This window comes from Rana temporaria, chromosome 4 (assembly GCF_905171775.1).
Source record: "Rana temporaria chromosome 4, aRanTem1.1, whole genome shotgun sequence".
Lineage (NCBI taxonomy): Eukaryota > Metazoa > Chordata > Amphibia > Anura > Ranidae > Rana > Rana temporaria.
In genome coordinates this window covers 131,108,467-131,128,257 of record NC_053492.1, presented here as the reverse complement: position 1 = coordinate 131,128,257, position 19,791 = coordinate 131,108,467, and positions in this window count along the sequence as shown.

Here is a 19,791-nt window from a genome sequence, read left to right as displayed (position 1 = left end):
AGGGAAAGGGGCGACAATGGGCACAGTGGCATCATGGGGCACAGTGGTGACAAAGGGCACAGAAGTGACAATTGGCACAGTGTCATCATGGGGCACAGTGGTGACAATGGGCACAGTGGCATCATGGGGCACAGTGGTGACAATGGGCACAGTGGCATCATGGGGCACAGTGGTGACAATGGGCACAGTGGCATCATGGGGCACAGTGGTGACAATTAAAGGGCACAGTGGTGACAATTGGCACAGTGGCAACAATTGAGGGGCACAGTATCTGCATTTGATGGCATGGCACAGTGGTGACAATTGATGGAACAGTGGCTGCGTTTGATGGCATGGCACAGTGACTGCGTTTGATGGCATGGCACAGTGGTGACAATTGATGGCACAGTTGCTGTTTGATGGCATGGCACAGTGGTGACAATTGATGGCACAGTGGCTGCATTTGGTGGCATGGCACAGTGGTTGCATGTGATGGGCACAGTGAGGCTTCAATTTTTTTATTTTTTTTTGCGCCCCCCCCCCCAATTTTGAGCACCAGCCGCCACTGTTCCAGACATTTGTAATGTTTGTAGATCCTGGGACACACACACGCATGCTAAGAAACGTGTCCGCTGGAAGCCTGTCCGTCGGACATGTCCGATGGTCAGTACGACTCATCGGACACGTCCGCTGGCCCGAGAACGCGTGCATGGCATCGAAGTGATTCGACGCATGCGTGGAAGCATTGAACTTCCGGGTTCGCGCACGTCGCCGCGTCATCGTCGCCGCCACGTCACCGTGTATTCTGTCCGCGGGGAATTCGGTCTATTGGTGTGTACACACATCAGACCAAATGATCCCAGCAGACATGTCCGATGAAAACGGTCCGCGGACCGTTTTCATCGGACATGTCTGCCCGTGTGTACAAGGCCCGAGACAGTTCTCATTGGTTCCTCCCTCTGACCTCCGTGTCACTAATTTCTTTTTTAAGAAGGGGGGGTCAGGGGAAGGAATCAATGAGAACTGCAGGCAACCATAGGCATTGACAATCTTTGTGTTGGTTTTGCTGCAGACATATAGTTGTATTCAGTGCCATGGGCAGCAGGAAGGAAGTATTGACAGTTTTTTTTACATGTATGATTGCAGGAAGATCTCAATTTTTAATTATGGGGTCACTTTAAAGTATCATTACAAATTAATATAAAAGGTAGAAAGGTATTATATTTAATTATGTGTGCTATTGTTTTCTTTTAAAATTTGTGTCGTGGTTGTAATTATCTGGTGCACCTGCCAGTTTGCTCTTTAGAATGGCAATACTACTGGGGATGATCTGCACTTCTCTGCATTGCCACTTAGACTGTAGAGGCTCTGAATCATTTGAGATGAAGCTGTGAACTTCTTCATTCCTCCCAAGCAAACCACCCTGATACCCCTGCATGTCACGTAGGGTGGCTTAAGACTCATTGAAAAGGATCATATCTTATTGTTTCACTGTTTATCACTGCTGTCTATGTGAGCATGTAGGTGGGGCTTTGGCAATCTTGTGATTATAAAAAAAGTAAATGTAGCGCTGGTCTCCCAACGAGTTGGGTGCTATAGTAAATTTAGGGGTGTCTGAGCTAATAGTTGGGCTTAGACTCTGTTGATTCTATTCAGTGCTTTAAGTGGGCCAAAAGAGGTGCCGGTACTCTATTAGGCGCCGGTCCCCCCCCCCCCCCCCAATACTGAACATGAAAATACCCTTAGAAAGTACCCTGAAAAAGAGCTACTGTAGAAAGAGCTACTGAACATAAATGCTAAATTCAGGTAAGTGCTTTTTACAGGGAAAGGGGCGACAATGGGCACAGTGGCATCATGGGGCACAGTGGTGACAAAGGGCACAGAAGTGACAATTGGCACAGTGGCATCATGGGGCACAGTGGTGACAATGGGCACAGTGGCATCATGGGGCACAGTGGTGACAATGGGCACAGTGGCATCATGGGGCACAGTGGTGACAATGGGCACAGTGGCATCATGGGGCACAGTGGTGACAATTAAAGGGCACAGTGGTGACAATTGGCACAGTGGCAACAATTGAGGGGCACAGTATCTGCATTTGATGGCATGGCACAGTGGTGACAATTGATGGAACAGTGGCTGCGTTTCATGGCATGGCACAGTGACTGCGTTTGATGGCATGGCACAGTGGTGACAATTGATGGCACAGTGGCTGCGTTTGATGGCATGGCACAGTGGTGACAATTGATGGCACAGTTGCTGTTTGATGGCATGGCACAGTGGTGACAATTGATGGCACAGTGGCTGCATTTGGTGGCATGGCACAGTGGTTGCATGTGATGGGCACAGTGAGGCTTCAATTTTTTTATTTTTTTTTTCCCCCCCCCCCCCCCCCAATTTTGAGCACCAGCCGCCACTGTTCCAGACATTTGTAATGTTTGTAGATCCTGGGACACACACACACATGTGTGAAGGTAAAGTGTTTGCAGGAAAAAGTCAGGGAAGGGAGGGGGAGAGATAACAACCATCTGAGAGGAGCAGTGTGACAGGCAAAGATGAATGGATCTGTGTGAGGGCGACAGGGAGCAGGACGGCCGGCCAGATAGTGGCTGAGGAAGGGAGGAAGATGCCAGGGAGAGAGAGAGAGCATTGCAGACACAGCCAGAACTGACCTGTAAAGCCAATGTGAGGAGACCTGTTACCACTGCTGCCCGAACCTGCTGGGAGGAAACTTCAAAGGCCCCCCATGCACCTAGGACCCCTGGGCAGTTCACAGAAGTGCCTGTGCATTAAGACAGGAAAGCCCTCCCCCGCTCTCAGTGTCCCCCAGCTTTTAGGGAGAGGAAAGCAGGCAGCGCTGGGGGGAGACCAGGCACCTATAGGAGGATCACATGTGGCTAGAACAGGGAGGCAGATCGGTGCGCTGTGACAGTTACAGAAATGATGCCGACAGGAGGGAGAGATACACAGCATCGGTTCTGTAACTGTCAAAGCGCACCGATCTGCCTCCCCATCAGCGGGCCCCACTCGGCTGCGGGCCCCATAGCGCCCGCGTGGGTCGCTATGGCGGTAGTTCCGCCACTGATCATCATATTCCTGGCCTGGGGCTGCGTTCCGGTACGGGAAACCCACGTACTGGGCGCACGGAGAGGTGCTAGTACTCTCCAGGGCCATTTTTGGAAGTGGTGGTACTGAGTACCGCCGCGTTTCGGCCCAGTTAAAGCACTGATTCTATTTAAATTGGCCTCTGTTCTGGCTATGGTTGTGCTCGGTAGAAGTTTTCCCTTGCTGCCTGTAGGTGGCGTTACCACTTTAGGCCCATGTTGGAACTCGGGCAAACCATAGTGTGTTGAGTGACCCTTCTCGGCAGCTGCCCAGTGGGAGTGGTGCCCCACTGTGTATGCTGGGAGGGGGTACTTAAGGGGAAGACACCGTTTTCCCTGGTCCTTCGCCTCGTGGCCCTCCTGGCGCGAGGTGGGTGTGCATGATTTCAGTCTCTGGACCACGTTGGTCTGAGGCTGTGTTCCTATCAAGTAGGCCCAGCTATGCTGGCTGGGGCCTATGATTCTACAAGGTTTCCCAAGCTGTCCATCCAAGTGGAGGAAGCTTCTTAGCAAAGGAAACTGGGGGAGGACCTGCCCTGGAGGAGACAAGCAGGGCAAACTGATGTCTCGGGATAGGCCTGGTGACCTCGTTAAGGAAAAGGGATCCACTACGCAAATTGTCTTACAGTCTGCCGGATTGACTTAACGGCTCTTTTGCTGTAAGGCAGGAAGTTCGGGACTTTAAATCCTGTGGCAGAGGATTCCAGACTATCCATTCTGGGTTCTCAGACGGTCTGTGGCAGAGACTGTCTCCATACTGTCCGTGCATCATTCCAGCTGCTAGGCCATGTGAGAGGGGTCTATCCGGATGAGCAATACCCACTCAAGAGTGAGTGGCGAATATTGGAACTTTGAATACTTTTGTGCATTTTGTACCGCGTACCTGAACCTTTCCCTTCTCTCTATACTCTCTACTTCCTTCACAAGTTTATGCAGACAAAAAAAGCCTACAGTTGAAGGATTTACATCTTGTGTGGACATTGCAGTTTCTGCAGACTTCCTCCCCTGGACAACGAACTTAGAGGTAACGTGCAGGACCCAAAATCTAAACCAGCAGCTCCTACAGGGGGTAGTGCTACATAAGTAAAAATAACATTGTGCAAAATAAATCAATTAAATAATAAAAAAAATAATGTTCTTTAGCAGGAAACATACTTTTAAACAGTATGGTCTTTTAAATAGCTATACCTGCAAAAGCAAATTATCAAATGGCTGGTGCCATAACTGATCACACATGCAGCACCTTGGCAATTGCAGAGCAAACAGAGGCTAAGGTGACAGCTTCCTTGGCTGAAAAGGATAGGAGGGTTTACTTCCTCTTTAAGTAATAATAACGTGACCACCAGAGCTCTGGCCACATAGGTCACATAGACAGCAATGATAAACAGTGGAGCAATGAGGAAATATTCTGTTGTTAATCATAGTCCTTGTGCTGCCCCACATGACATATAGTAGTGTAATGTTGGGCAGCCGAGAAGCCTACAAAATATTTTTCCTTAACCACTTGTCAACCGCCCGCCGTCAAAAGACAGCGGGAGGAAGACCCTGTTGTTCTGGGCGGCGTCATATGACGTTGCGCCTTTAGAAGCCACTAGGGGGCTCACCGCATCACTGGGGACCCAATGTGCGTGCCTGGCGGCCGCGATGGCCCCCGGGCACCCGCAATTGCCCAGTAACTAAGCAGGACAGTGGATCTGTGTGTGTAAACACAGATCCATGTCCTGTCAGGGAGAGGGGACCCATGGTGTGTCCCTTGTACATAGGGACAACCATCGGTCACCTCCCCCAGTCACTCCCCTCCCCCCACAGTAAGAATCACTCCCTAGGGAATATATTAACCCCTTGATCGCCCCCTAGTGTTAACCCCTTCCCTGTCAGTCACATTTATACAGTAATTAATGCATTTTTATAGCAGGGATCGCTGTATAAATGTGAATGGTCCCAAAAATGTGTCAAAAGTGTCCGATGTGTCTGTCGCAATATCGCAGTCATAATAAAAATCGCTGATTGCCACGATTACTATAAAAAAAAAAAAGATGATATAAATCTATTCCCTAAATTGTAAACCCTATAACTTTTACACAAACCAAACAATATACGCTTATTGCGGGTTTTTTTACAAAAAATATGTAGAAGAATACGTATCAGCCTTAACAATAAATAATAAAAACAAAGAATTTATATTTATTATAGCAAAAAGTAAAAAATATTGTGTTTTTTTTCAAACTTGTCCCTCTTCTTTTGTTTATAGCGCAAAGAATAAAAAACGCAGAGGGGATCAAATACCACCAAAAGAAATCCCTATTTGTGGGGAAAATTGTTTTATTTGAGTACAGTGTTGCATGACCGCACAATTGTCATTCAAAGTGTGACAGTGCTGAAAGCTGAAAATTGGTCTGGGCAGGAAGGGGGTGAAAGTGCCATGTAGGCAAGTGGTTAAAGCGGGAGTTCACCCAATGATGTTTTTTTTTATCTTTTCCCCTTAGATGGATGGTCGTTTTGTCTAGGGGAATCGGCTAGTTGTTTTAAAATATGAGCCGTACTTACCGTTTTCGAGATGCATCTTCTCCGTCGCTTCCGGGTATGGGTCTTCGGGAGCGGGCGTTCCTTCTTGATTGACAGTCTTCCGAGAGGCTTCCGACGGTCGCATCCATTGCGTCACTAGTAGCCGAAAGAAGCCGAACGTTGGTGCGGCTCTATACTGCGCCTGCGCACCGACGTTCGGCTTCTTTTGGAAAATCGTGACGCGATGGATGCGACCGTCGGAAGCCTCTCGGAAGACTGTCAATCAAAATAGGAACGCCCAGTCCCGCAGCCCATACCCGGAAGCGGCGGAGAAGATGCATCTCGTAAACGGTAAGTACAGCTCATATTTTAAAACAACTAGCCGATTCCCCTAGACCAGGCGTCTCAAACTGGTGGCCCTCCAGATGTTTTGAAACTACAAGTCCCATCATGCCTCTGCCTGTGGGAGTCATGGTTGTAACTGTCAGCCTTGCAATGCCTCATGGGACTTGTAGTTTCGCAACAGCTGGAGGGCCGCCAGTTTGAGACCCCTGCCCTAGACAAAACGAGCAGGAATCTAAGGGGAAAAAGTGTTATGTGCGGGTGAACCCCCGCTTTAAAGAACATCCAGTTCCATAAATGCAAGCATTCCAACCCATATTTAAATAACTAGTTTTGACTCTTAATACCTTCTTTCACTGAAAGCTTCAAAGTTGGAACACTCTCATAGTGATGAATAAATGTTTATGCTGGTAACTAAATGGTTCCTCTTTCAATGTAATTGGAATTGGATGTCTCCATGTGACTTGCACAGTCCTGTGGGTGAAAAGGTATTAGATTGTCGTATTGACCTGTAGAGATAAGCCAATTGATTTGCAAATTACCATGAATCAGTGAATTGGGTGAAGCATGAAATTGTAAGACACGTCACAATTCTCTTTTTCTCCTGATTATGATTACCAATCATCTGATCTGTAAAGAATCTTTCAATTTATTATAACAAATTGTTAAGATTCATTAATTTCTAGTTTCTCTGCAGGTCAGGTAAATAGGCATGCACATGTTCATGAGTAATGGAAAATCCTGATTCGGCTGAAAGCATCTGATCTGCCAATTTGCAGTGATTTGCGCCTCTCTATTGACCTATAATAAAGATTCAAATTAGCTGACCTCCACCTTGCCATTTTGCAGATTAGTGTAAAGTATTTTTCACACTTTAATACACAAGCTTGAATTCTAATTCTGGTTGGTAGCTGCTAACCAGGCAGTCTAATATTTTCCAATACACAAATCATACTTACTTGTTCCATGTTGCTATGACCCATGAAGGGTTTTGCAACATTTAAACAGAGCCTCCTAGATTAACCGCTTAAGGACCGCCCTACATATGTTTACTGCGGCAGGGCGGCCCTGGAGCACAAAATCATGTACCTGTACGCGATTACTTAACCGGGGGCTGGGGCACGTGCGCTGCACCAACTGTTTGGCTCCTGCTGTGTCCAATCACAGCGGGAGCCAATCAGCGGGGCCGACGGATGTGATGTCCCCTGGTAGCCGGCAATCGTTTGTAGAGAGGCAGAACGGCAGGCTGCCTATGTAAACAAGGCAGATCGCTGTTCTGCTAGTAAGAAAGACAGATCTTGTGTTTCTGCTAAGCAGGAACACGGATCTCTGTCTTTCTTCAGTTAAGCACATTCCCCCACAGTTAGAAAACACTCCCAGGGAACACATTTAACCCTTTGATTGCCCCTGATGTTAATATCTTCCCTGCCAGTGTAATTTATGGTCAGAAACTATGAATCAGACCGAGACAGAAGTAGAGTTAAATCACACTTGTTTAATACTAATAAAAGTAAATAGAACAAACCTGGTCAAAACATAGCCAAAATTCAGTAACCGGAACAGATAGTCAGACCAGACAGGAAGTCAGGAATCCAGGAATCCGTAGTGACAAGCAGGATCTGGAACTAGAAGGGACATCAGCCAAGCAAGTCTTTAACAGGCACGCAGGAGAAAGTCTCTGTGATGTTGACCAGGCGAAGGCAGAGAAGATCTGGGCTGGACGGCTCAACCGCATAATTGTCAGTTAAAGTAACGCAGTACCGTATTGCAAAAAATGGCCTGTCAAAAAAGGGGTAAAACCTTCTGGGGCTGAAGTGGTTAAACAAGTAGTAAGCCCTTACTAAATGGGAGATAGGGGAATCCCTATGCATGTTCTATTCTCTCACTGCTTTTGTCAAGTTTTGGCTAGAGTTATCTTATTTTGAAGTTTCCGTTCATGCTCTAAAATGTTTGCTTTGATTAATATTTTTAAGTTTCACTATGCACATTAAATAACAAAGAGCTTTTTGCTTTGGCTGTCCTTGATGAACTAGCACCTTAATACTCAAGGCTTAATCACTTTATTTTATGTACAGGGAGCAGGACACACTATCCTTGTTGACAGGATGTGATTAACCCCTTTACATTCATTATTTCACAGACATTTTAGAATCTAAGTGACTTTAACTTGTCTAAATAATTAAAGTGATGATGAAATAATGAAAAAGTCCAATCATGTAAGAAGAGTATGGAAACAAGATGCAGAATGCAAAAGATCTAATACGTGAAAAACCAATAAGAAAAAAAATAGCCTATAAAAAAAATGGCTTATTAACATTCATCTGTGCAATTATACACAACTGATATTTCTTAAGAATTAAAGTAGAACTTTAGGAAAAAGATTTTTTTTTCATTTTAAATAGAGTAAGGGAGGGTCCTAACCCCTGTCAGTTTATTTTTTGCCATCTGTGTCCTATTGGGGAGATTTCCCTTCACTTCCGGTCTCATTGCCAAAACAGAAAGTGAGAGGAAATTCAGGGAACCCCTTAGGGTTTATCCCATTGGAATATTTTCACTCTATTACTTTTATGTGGACAACCCATAATTTGGGATTTTTTTAAACTTTAATTTTCAATGATAAAACATTATGTACATTATGTACATAATGTACATTATGCTGTGGTAGGCTCAGTTCACACCTATGCGTTTTGTAATGCTTTTTGCATAAACACACTACAGTCCATTTAACATGGTTTCCCATGGGATACGTTTACATCTATTGGGACTCAAGGGGATTTAGGGAGAAAAAGACCTGGGGGATTTAAGTGGTTAAAGCTGAATTTGTGGCATAGGAAAAGCATGCACACCAAACATAAATGTGCAGTGTATTCAGGAGTACAGTGCTACAGTGTTGACATTCCTCTGAAAACAGAGGGGAAAATGCCTAAAATAAAGAAATCTAATACATAAACATAATATTAGATTTCTTGTTTTGGACTTAATACCGCTTAAAGTGGATGTAAACCCTCCATACACCCAATGAAGCGAACAGCCTCAGATGATACACAGGGATGAACCAAATTTCCCTACATAGCTTTTACATCCATATCTGCTGTCTTCACATGTATATACTGTTTAGAAAGTTCAGATCGTGTTAGGAAATTTTCTGTTCCTGTTTAACACAGAGTGTGATGTCTGGGCATACAGTCAAGATAGCTAAAATTGCTGATTGGAGGAAAGGCACGAACCCACTCTCATCATAGGCAGAGACTCTCAGATGTGTTTTGTAATAGGGCCAGCTCCCTGCTAATCTATTTATAGCAACCTCCCCGACATAAATGTCAGGATGCTTTTATCTGATGTGTCCAACAATTTGTCAGGAGTTGTCAGGCTGATAACAGAGAAACGGGTCAGGAGAGAGCTACGGGACTTACTGCAGATATGTGCCCAGCTCAAATTTCATGAATTGGGTTTACATCCACTTTAAAGTCCCAGACATATAAAAATGTTATGTCCCCCCCTACTTACTGCCATGCAGTTCTTTGTGAAGAAACAAATTAAAATAGAAAAATAAATGCAAAATGTCTCGTTAGTAATAGGTTACTAATGTCAGAAATAACTACAGAACATTCCTCTGTGTGCAAATAAAAAAATAAAATAACAAATTCAACCGCTTTATCCCGCGAACCATCGTAGCTGTACGTCGGTCCCTTTAAGCGGGACAGCAGGCACGATGACTGCCGGCCACGAGAGATCACGGGCACGAGAGGCAGAACAGGGTCATGTGTGTGTAAACACACACATCCCATTTCTGTGAGGAGAGGAGGGAGAGATTGTGAGTTCCTACGAGCTGGGAACCATAATCTCTCATCTCCTAGAGTAAGTCCCATCCCCCACAGTTAGAACACACACATAGGTAACACAGTTAACCCCTTGATTGCCCCTTAGTGTTAACCCCTCCCCTACCAGTGGCATTTACACAGTAATCAGTGCATTTTTATAGCACTGATCGCTATATAGATGCCAATGGTCCCAAAAATGTGTCAAGTGTCCAATGTGTCTGACATAATGTCGCAGTCCTGATAAAAATTGCAGATCACCACCATTACTAGTAGAACAAATAATAAGGCCCCTTTCAAACTGGGGCGTTATTCGAGCTTTATTCAAGCATTATTCGAGCGTTTTTCGAGCGTTATTCAAGCGTTTTTTGTGCGTTATTCGAGCGAAGCCTCATCTGTAATCCCAATGTGCTGGTAAAGCACAGCTAAGACCCTAACACTTTAGGGCATTTTTGCAGTGCCTTAGTGTGAAAGGGCAAGGCGTTTTTACAGCGCTTTTAATTCATTTCAATGGAGAGGGGCGTTTTTGGAGTTTTTTTTCAGCGCCCAAAAGCTGCTCCAAAGATGCTGCTTGCAGGGCTCAGTTTGAAAGGGTCCATTGAGATGCATGGATAGCATTTTATGAGCATTTTAATAGCGCTATTTTTAACGCTAAAACGATTCAGTGTGAAAGGGGTCTAATAAAAATGCCATAAATCTATCCCGCTATAACTTTTGCGCAAACCAATTAATATACACTTTTTGAGATTTTTATTACCAAAAATATGTAGAAGAATACATATCGTCCTAAACTAAGGAAAAAAAATAGCTTTTTTTTCAAAAAAAATGGGGCTATGTATTACAGCAAAAAGTACAAAATATTGTGTTATTTTTTTTCAAAATGTACTCTCTTTTTTTCTTTATAGTGCAAAAAATGAAAACCGCAGAGATGATCGAATACCACCAAAAGAAAGCTCTGTTTGTGGTGAAAAAAATGATGTAAATTTTGTTTGGGTACAACGTTGCACGACCGCGCACTTGTCAGTTAAAGTGACACAGTGCCTTATCGCAAAAAATGGCCTGGCCATTGAGCAGCCAATTTTTCCGGGGCTGAAGTGGTTAAAAAGACAAAATTGTCTAAAAATCCACTATTCCCTGTAACTCATCTGTGTAGCTTTCAGCTTGATCAGTGAACACTATCTAACCAGGAAAATATCATACTGTTAGAAATTTTTACTGAGTTACTAAGATACCAATTGATTCTTATAATCATATGGTTCCAAATGGGGTTAGTAACAGTCTTTTGTGCTATATAATCTTTTTCATGTCACTTTAGCGAAATGTATAATTTCGATCTTTAAACAGTGCTGTGCCCTTACTCCACGCACTTCAAACATGGGGTTAACGCAGTATTAACAATTGGAAAAAATACAATAAGCATAAATGGTGAGCAAATGTCTGCTCCATTGAAGAGGAATCTCTTGAAGTCTGCTAAGAATCTGAAGCTTCAGTTGGTGTTGATCTCCCGTGTCCACCACTGCACTCAGTGATTCCTCCTAACAAGTTCGATGTCACCACAGGACACACTAATGATTTTGAATTTAGTGGGAGGAAACATTGAATGCTCACCCTCTTCTTTTGCAGGGCCAATTTTCTTTTTCTGACATTGTGGCTTTAACCACTTCAAGGCTAGGCCAATTCTGATATTTCTCACATACATGTAAAAATCTTTTTTTGCAAAAAAAATAAAAAATGCTTGGAACCCCCTAACATTATACATTTTCTATATAGTAATATATTGCGCTAACCAAATTAAATAAATAAAATTCAGGCTGCCAACACAACAAAATGGATACTTTGTAAACGTGAATATATATAACAGTGTAGCGCCAATAAAGAGACCCTGTGAGGGTTCTCATATGAAACCAATAGTAGGTGTCCTGACCCCACTACCTGTTCCCAATATGGGATATCAAAGGTGGGTGGTCAGAAAGTGGTAAGAAATGTGAATCCAACCCTGTAAAAAATTGTTCTGAGGTATTGTCACTGCAGTGATCCTATACCATATTAACCAATAAGTGTTCAAACCTATTATAAGTGAACAAAATATATAGAAAAATCCTATACTGTAGAGATGCAGTATAAATGCAGTCCACAGTGAACAGTGAAGACGACCAATCCTGTAATAGTAATCAGTCCGTGCTTTGTGAAAATACAACAAACATGTCTTCTCAGCTGATTTTCATGAAACGTATGTTCTCAGAAGTGATCCTCAACATTGGACATATAAAGATAGGTGGGTACTCTTACCGGATCAGGTGGACCCTCAACTCACCATACGGCGGGAGGGTCTTTAAGGCTTGTATAGACCGACTGTCTAATCCGGATGGCATCAGGATGGTGTCCTGGGCAGAGCAGATCTCCACAGTGTCTTGATGTCCAGAAAATAGCTTGATGTTATATTGGCATGTAGTAATGTTGCTCAATCACTCCCAAGCAGAGGGGAAAAAGAAAAAGAAAAAAATGCTCCTCATAGTATAAAACTAATTTAATAAAAAATTCCAGAACTTCACACTAGTGACAGGAACTCAGTAAAAACAAATGGTATAAAAAATTACAAATAACTGCAAACAATTGCAAGACCACACGTGAAAAGGAAAAAAGACTGTAAAATGAAACAGCAACTCTCCCCCTTGATGGGTGGATAAGAGTATTTCCAAAGAATGCAGTGGAGATGCGGCGAATCAGCAACCCGACCGGTTTAGTCTAAAATAGACTTCAACTGGGGTATCTGTCTGACTCTCGCCCCTCACCTGCATTAAATACCTGAAAGAAGTCCGCCTCCATGAGATCCCCCGTATCCTCCGCCATGTCTAGACGGCGTGCGTGTCAGAGAACAGTGTACTGTCCTTGATTGCGTTCCAACTCCCGGAAGTGGAGGGGCGGGAGTTCCTGTTGTGTGCCCCTATCGCTAACGAAAAGCTTCGTCCCTCCCCGCCCTGTCTCCAATGTATGGAGAGAGGTTAGAGTGCTTTACTAGCCAATGGGCGTACTCCGCCCTCGTGAGCGCAACTCCCATGATGTAATGACGTCACCGATGCGCATCACGATGCGTTCCAGACACATCCACCGTGCGCCCCGCTGTACCAGCCTGGACCCCACGTGGTGCGGACGCTGTCGGCGTCATGCGTTCCACCCACGGATGGTCTGCGCTCCATCGGGTCATAAGATCATCCTGGTGCACACATTTCACCAGGTAAATAAGCACAAACTATTAAACCGCAATTATCAGAGACTGTACTTGTATCTATAAGCATCTCCAATGGCCGAAAAGTATGGTTTATTAAAAATTACAGAATAGGGAATGATCCCATGCGGGCGGATATTTATTAACATCAGAAAGCCATCAAAAATCATTGTCATAGAACAATAATGAAAAAAAAGTCAGAATAAATCATAAAAACAACGACTAAAAAAACTAAGCAGAGGTATGCACACATATAAATCAGTTCATCAAGGACCAGCCTTAAGACTGATTAATAAACGCATCAACGTCCCATTCTACGTTCAGGCCATATGGCACATAACTCTTAAGCAAATAGATCCAATAGACCTCCAGCTTGGATACCCCCCTAATGCTGGATTCTCCTCTCCAGTGTGGAACAAATGTATCTATGATTTGAAAGCTGGTACCCTCAAGTTTTTTGTTATGTTTATTGAGGTAATGTCTGGGTACGGTGTGTTTAGTACAGCCCTTCTTTATCTTAGCAACATGTTCACCTACCCTTGTGGAAAAGCTCCGTATGGTACAACCAATGTACTGTTTTCCACAAGGGCAGGTGATAAGGTAAACCACATGCGTTGTGGCGCATGTAAAAAAATGTTTCATGGGATACTCCATACCTGTGTGGGTGGATTTAAAACAAGTAGTCTTTTTCCTTCCACACACGTTGTTAATACAGACCTTGCATTTTCTGCATGGGTGGAAACCCTTAGAAAGGAGAAATAAAGATGGTTTAACTGGAGGGTCCGAAATGTTAGGCGCAACTCGGTTTTTCAATGAGGTGGCTCCCCTATGAATCACTGATGCGTTTGTGGGAAGTGATGGGCCCAAAACGTAATCCTCTTTCAGAATCCCCCAGTGTTTATTAATAATACCTTTAATCTGTCTGCATTGTGCAGAGAAGGTAGTAAAAAAAGAGTTCCTGAATTTTGATTCCTGAGTGGTCTTCTGCTTTTCTACCGTAGGTGTCGTACGATCAATACTCCCAATTCTATCTATCTCTCCATTAATTTCGTTGTTGGAATAGCCTTTGTCCAGAAACCTTTGTTTTAGGACTTGTGCCTGCATGTGGAAGTCTTGAACATTTGAACAATTACGTCTTATTCGTAATAGTTGACTTTGTGGTACAGACTTTAGCCAGGCAGGGTGGTGGCAACTATCTGTTGGAATATATCCATTACGGTCTGTACTTTTAAAATAGGTTTTAGTTACCAGCCGGTTATTTTGAACTTGGATCTCCAGGTCGAGAAAATGGATATTAGAAAAACTTGCTTCGTATGTAAGGCTAATTCCAACTTCGTTTGAATTTAGAACAGACATAAACTCATCCAAAGATTGCCGGTCACCCTTCCACAGGAGGAGGATGTCGTCTATGTATCTGGCCCAGAGTACAATCTCTGGCCGATGAGAAGCATAGACGACATCCTCCTCCCATTTGGCCATAAAGATGTTAGCAAGGCTGGGGGAAAACTTGGCCCCCATTGCCACACCCTTTTGTTGTAGATAATACTCTCCATCATACCAAAAATAATTATTTGAGGTAGCGAATTTTAACAGGTCCAAAATGAATCGTTTCTGTATATTCGGGAGATGATCATCTCGGCCAAGGAAGCATTCTCCTGCTTGAAATCCCAGATGGTGGGCAATACTGGTGTACAAAGAGGAAACATCAGCTGTTACCAGCATGACGTCCTGACTGTACACAACTTCTTCAAGTTTCGCAATGGTGTGTCTTGTATCCTTTAAATAGAAAGGAATATTTTTATTGACCGGCTGTAGGTGGAAATCTATATACCTCCCCAGACGGGAGGTCACAGAATTGATCCCACTAATAATGTGCCGTCCGGGGGGACATACTGTCCTTGTGTATCTTGGGTAGATAATACATTATGGGGATACGTGGGACCTTAGGAATAAGATATCCACGTTCCTTTTTATCCAAGATCCCCATACAAGCTCCTGTTTCGATGAGTTTTGTTAGAGAGGTTTTGATTTTTAAAGTGGGATTGGAAGGCAATTTGACATATGTGTCAGTATCTGGCAGAATGCGGGTCATTTCCCCATGATATGCAGATTTGTCTAGGATGACAATTCACCCCCCCTTTGTCCGCAGGGCGGATCACAAGGTCTTTATGTTCACAGAGGCTCCTCAAACCCACCTTAATATTAGGGTCCAAATAAGACTTTTTTATTGGAAGCTCGTCTAGATCTTTTAAAACCAGATCTCTGAAAACCTTGACATTTGGAGCCATTGGGCATGAGGGGTTAAACAAAGATGTATTTTTAAGTCCAGTGTGCACAATGTGAGAGGAAATTTCTGGGAGATTGGGTCTAGTAGGATTACTAATAAAGTAACGTTGGATGTTTAAGTTTCGTACGTACTTTTGCACATCAATAAAAGTATTGAATTTGTTCATGGTTTTAGGAGGAACATATTTCAACCCTTTGTCCAGGACCACTTTTTCTGCTTCAGATTAAAGATACCTGCTCCTATTGAGCTTTTTTCTTCTTTTGATCGGGCTCGTTGCCCCCCTCTCGAGCCCCGTTTTGTTCTCTTCACCTGGGATAGTCCTCCTGGTACCGGGGAAAATCCCCCTGGTAGGTGGACCTGGGGTGGTTTTGATTGTAGGAGTATGGGGATCTTTCCTGATAATAATCCTCCCTTTCCATGTAGCCATATTGCTTTTCACATGCGGTCTTGCAATTATATATTTTCTGAATGCAAAGGCCTTGAAGAATAAAATGGTGGTAGTTGCAAATTTGTATGTCATCCGATATTTGTGCAGGTGTTTATCAAATACAAATTTTCAGGAAAACAAAAAATGTAATTAATTTTAGTACACACAAGAAAAATATGTTTTTTTTTTTGTAAAATATAAAAAACATTGTTATGTCGGGTAAATTGATACCTAAAATGTCACACAATCAAGGAATGTCAATAAACTATGGTACCTTAAATTATTAATAGGTGACCTTTTAAAAACCTTTACAAGTTATAAGTTTAGAGTTAAACAGTGGCACTAGAATTATTGCTCTTACTCTGACATTCTCAGGAATACCTTGAGGCTGGGTTCACACCTATGCAAAGCGGATGTGGCTTTCTCTGCATCCAATTCGTATGACTAGAGATTTTGACCAGCTCTCTAAAGAGCCAGTTCATATATCTCCATTGCGGCTGTGGAGAGGCTTGCACAGGAGTTCTGTGATTCTTTGGCTCAGTTTCAGGGTCAAATTCAGGGAAAAATGTGGCCTTGATTCGTCCCTGAAATGGAGAACAAATAGTTTAAATATTTTTTTTAAATAATATTTTAAGCTATTTACAATTGTGTTCTCATTTAACTTTAGTGCTATTGCAAGGGATTAAATAACATCATTGGTGATAGCATGGGCAATAACAGGTGCTCTTTATGGAGAGATCTGGGGTCTGTGATAGGTGAAACAAGTTAGCTGTGCTTTCTAGTGAGAGTGACTTTGTGTGCTGTCAGTGAATTAACTACTTCAATACAGATACTTTCACCCCCTTCTTGCCTAGGCCAATTTTCAGCGCTTGCTGTCACACTTTGAATGACAATTGCACGGTCATGCAATACTCTACATACAGTCACCAGTGCAGTACATCGTCATCATATAACTGGTGTTGCAGTGATCAGGGAAACTGATGTGTGACAGTATGTTAAAAAAAAAATACTAAATGTTTTAAAAAAATATATAAGTTTTGTTTCTTCTTTTTTTACAATTTTTTTTTTACAATTTTTTTTTTTTACAATTTTTTTTTTTACAATTTTTTTTTTACAATTTTTTTTTTACAATTTTTTTTTACTGTGCATACTGTGACCTGAGCAATACAGTGTTACTGCACTACTCTGGGAAGGTGATCAGATTATTATTTTTTTGATTGCTCATAACAGTAATAATCACCATTTTTATGACTGATACCCAGTCATTTTGGGCCAGATCCACATACCTTTACACCTGCGCCGCGTATCAGAGATACGATACGCCGCCGTAACTTTTCCGGCTTTGGTTCGAATCCTGAAAGCTTGCGCGCCAAAAGTTACGGCGGCGTAGTGTATCTCTCGGCGCGTAATTCAAATCGGCGGGTAGGGGGCGTGATTCATTTAGATGAAGCGCGTCCCCGCGCCGAATGAACTGCGCATGCGTCGTTCCAAAATTTCCCGCCGTGCTTTGCACGAAATGACGTCGCAACGACGTCATTTTTTTAACTTAGACGTGAGTTACGTCCATCCCTATTCATGGACGACTTGGGCAAAAAAAATAAAAAATTTAAATTTTGACGCGGGAACGACGGCCATACTTAACATGGCAAGTCTACCTATACCCTGCAAAATACCAGCTTTAACTTGCATCTTAGATCTGAAGGCGTACGAAGACGTACACCTGTCGGATCTAACCCAGAAGCCGTCATATCTTGTTTTGAGGATTCAAAACAACGATACGACGCGGGAAATTTGAAAGTACGCCGGCGTATCAGTAGATACGCTGGCGTACTTGCTCTGTGGATCTGCCCCTTAGTGTGTACCAGAGATGTGCAGTCAAGGAGGCAGGTGAGGCAGAGAAGAAGATTGGAGCTTCGAGGGCTCCTACGACCTATAGTTATGGAGATACAGGCTCCTTGCATAGCCTGTCAGAAGTTACATACAGAGCGGCCAGTTTAAATACAAGCTGGCACACTTTGCAGCAGACTGAGAGGATGAGCTCACAGTGCCTCTTGCAGAGGCACTGAGTTCAATGGACAGCTTGGAGTCTTGGACCAATGGTAAAGTACTATTAACCCCAGCTGTCCAATAAAAATGCTGCAATGGAGGCACGCCTCTTACTGCAGTGTCATAGAAGGGGCATGTGTCTAAAAGAAAATTTCTGCCTTCCAGCCCAGCCCTCTTAACTAGAAAGAAATAACATGTGTTTATGGGTATAAGATTTACCCACAATCCCATGTTTTTCTCAGAGGTTAAGAGGGAGAATGCGAATCTGCTGCTGCTGAAAATGTACTGTTATAATCAAGCTAAATCATATATTATTATGCTATATGTTAATTATAAGATAATTTATTATTTATCTATTTAATGTGAAATTACTGGTTTGAAGTTATAACTTCAAACTTCAGCAATTTGTCCGTTAAGCCACTTGCTTGAGTACAGTTTTTGAAAACATAGTAAATGAGCTTAAAAACAATATATAATAATTATTTCTATATTACTTATGGTAATTAACCACTTGCCACCCAGGCCAATTCTGACACTTCTCTCCTAATAATCTGTAATAATCCAATTTTTTTTTATAGAAAATTACTCAGAACCCCCAAACATTATATAAATTGTTTTAGCAGACACCCTATGGAATAAATGGTAGTCATTGCAACTTATTATGTTACATGGTATTTGCATAGCAATTTTTCAAATGCGTTTTTTGGAAAAAAAACAGTTCCATGAATATAAAAAAAACACAACTAAAGACATCCCGATTTTTGTATAATGTGAAAGATGATGTTACGTCAAGTGGAATGGCGCCAAACTTCAGTACTTAAAAATCCCCATATGGTGGAGTATCAGAGCCTCATCGGACGCAGTGTTTCCTTTATGGGGCGTCCATGGGGTTCTGGACTCTGATTTACCTTACAACAGCTTTACAACCTACAGCAGGTGTTCGTCCGTACCCCCCAGGTTAGGCGTTACTGCTATTCGCTGTATAAACTGTACTGGTTGTTTTTTTATTATTTTTCTATTGATATCCTTTTTGAGTTACTGTAGCGTCTTGCTTGTAAGAGCTATGACATCTTGAACTGTACATCACCAGTAGAACAAATGATGCAAATGCTTTCTGACTGTACTGTTATTCCACTGAACCTATGTGCCTTCATTGAATACTGTTCTGTAATCTTTTTCTGTCCTCTATGAAAATGTAATAAAAAATATTGAAACAAAAAAAAAATCTCCATAGGTGACGCTTTAATTTTTTTTACAGATTACATGTTTAGAGTTACAGAGGAGGTCTAGTGCTAGAAGTATTGTTCTCGCTCTTACAATCGCGGTGTAACCTGTGTGTATCTGGCTCTCATACTAGCCAGTGCCTCACCAGCCACTGACCTCACCGCACGTCCCGGTGTGTACTATTGTGATTAGCTGTACAGCCAATCACATTGTGCGAGTGGGCTGTTATTGGCCCCGTCTGTACCATGTGATCACTGTGACCAATCATAGAGATCAACACAATGGTACACAATTGTTGTGATTATTCACAGTGATCCTGGGAGGACGTCATATGTTATCCACCCAGAATTCTAGCGCTACCGTGCCGCGTGGCTGTCATTTGTCTACAGGCCAGGCATGATGTTTGTGCATCCTTGTGCTGACCCTTTCAATTGATTTCAGTGTGTGGTGGAGAGCAAGCAAACTCATGTGCTTGAGCACCTGGCTGATACACATGAGATGCGGGAGGGGGAACTGCCTATGAGTGGTGACATGGGCTGGGATGTCTTGCAAACAGAATTATAAAAAAAGCACTTTTTTACATTATCATTCTAAAATTGCACAAAAAACATTATACAATAGTTTCTCTTTAAATACCCTTTTAATAGGAGCCTAGATACAAATGTTCTAACTCATCATAATCAAATCAAATATATGTATGTAGACATTTGATTTAATGTAGTAAAATTAACAGATGAGACAATAAATTACTCCCTGCCCAGGGGAGTAATGTAATAGAACAAACACATCTGACTATTTTCTATTGGGCCCAAAATAGATTTGTTACCATATGG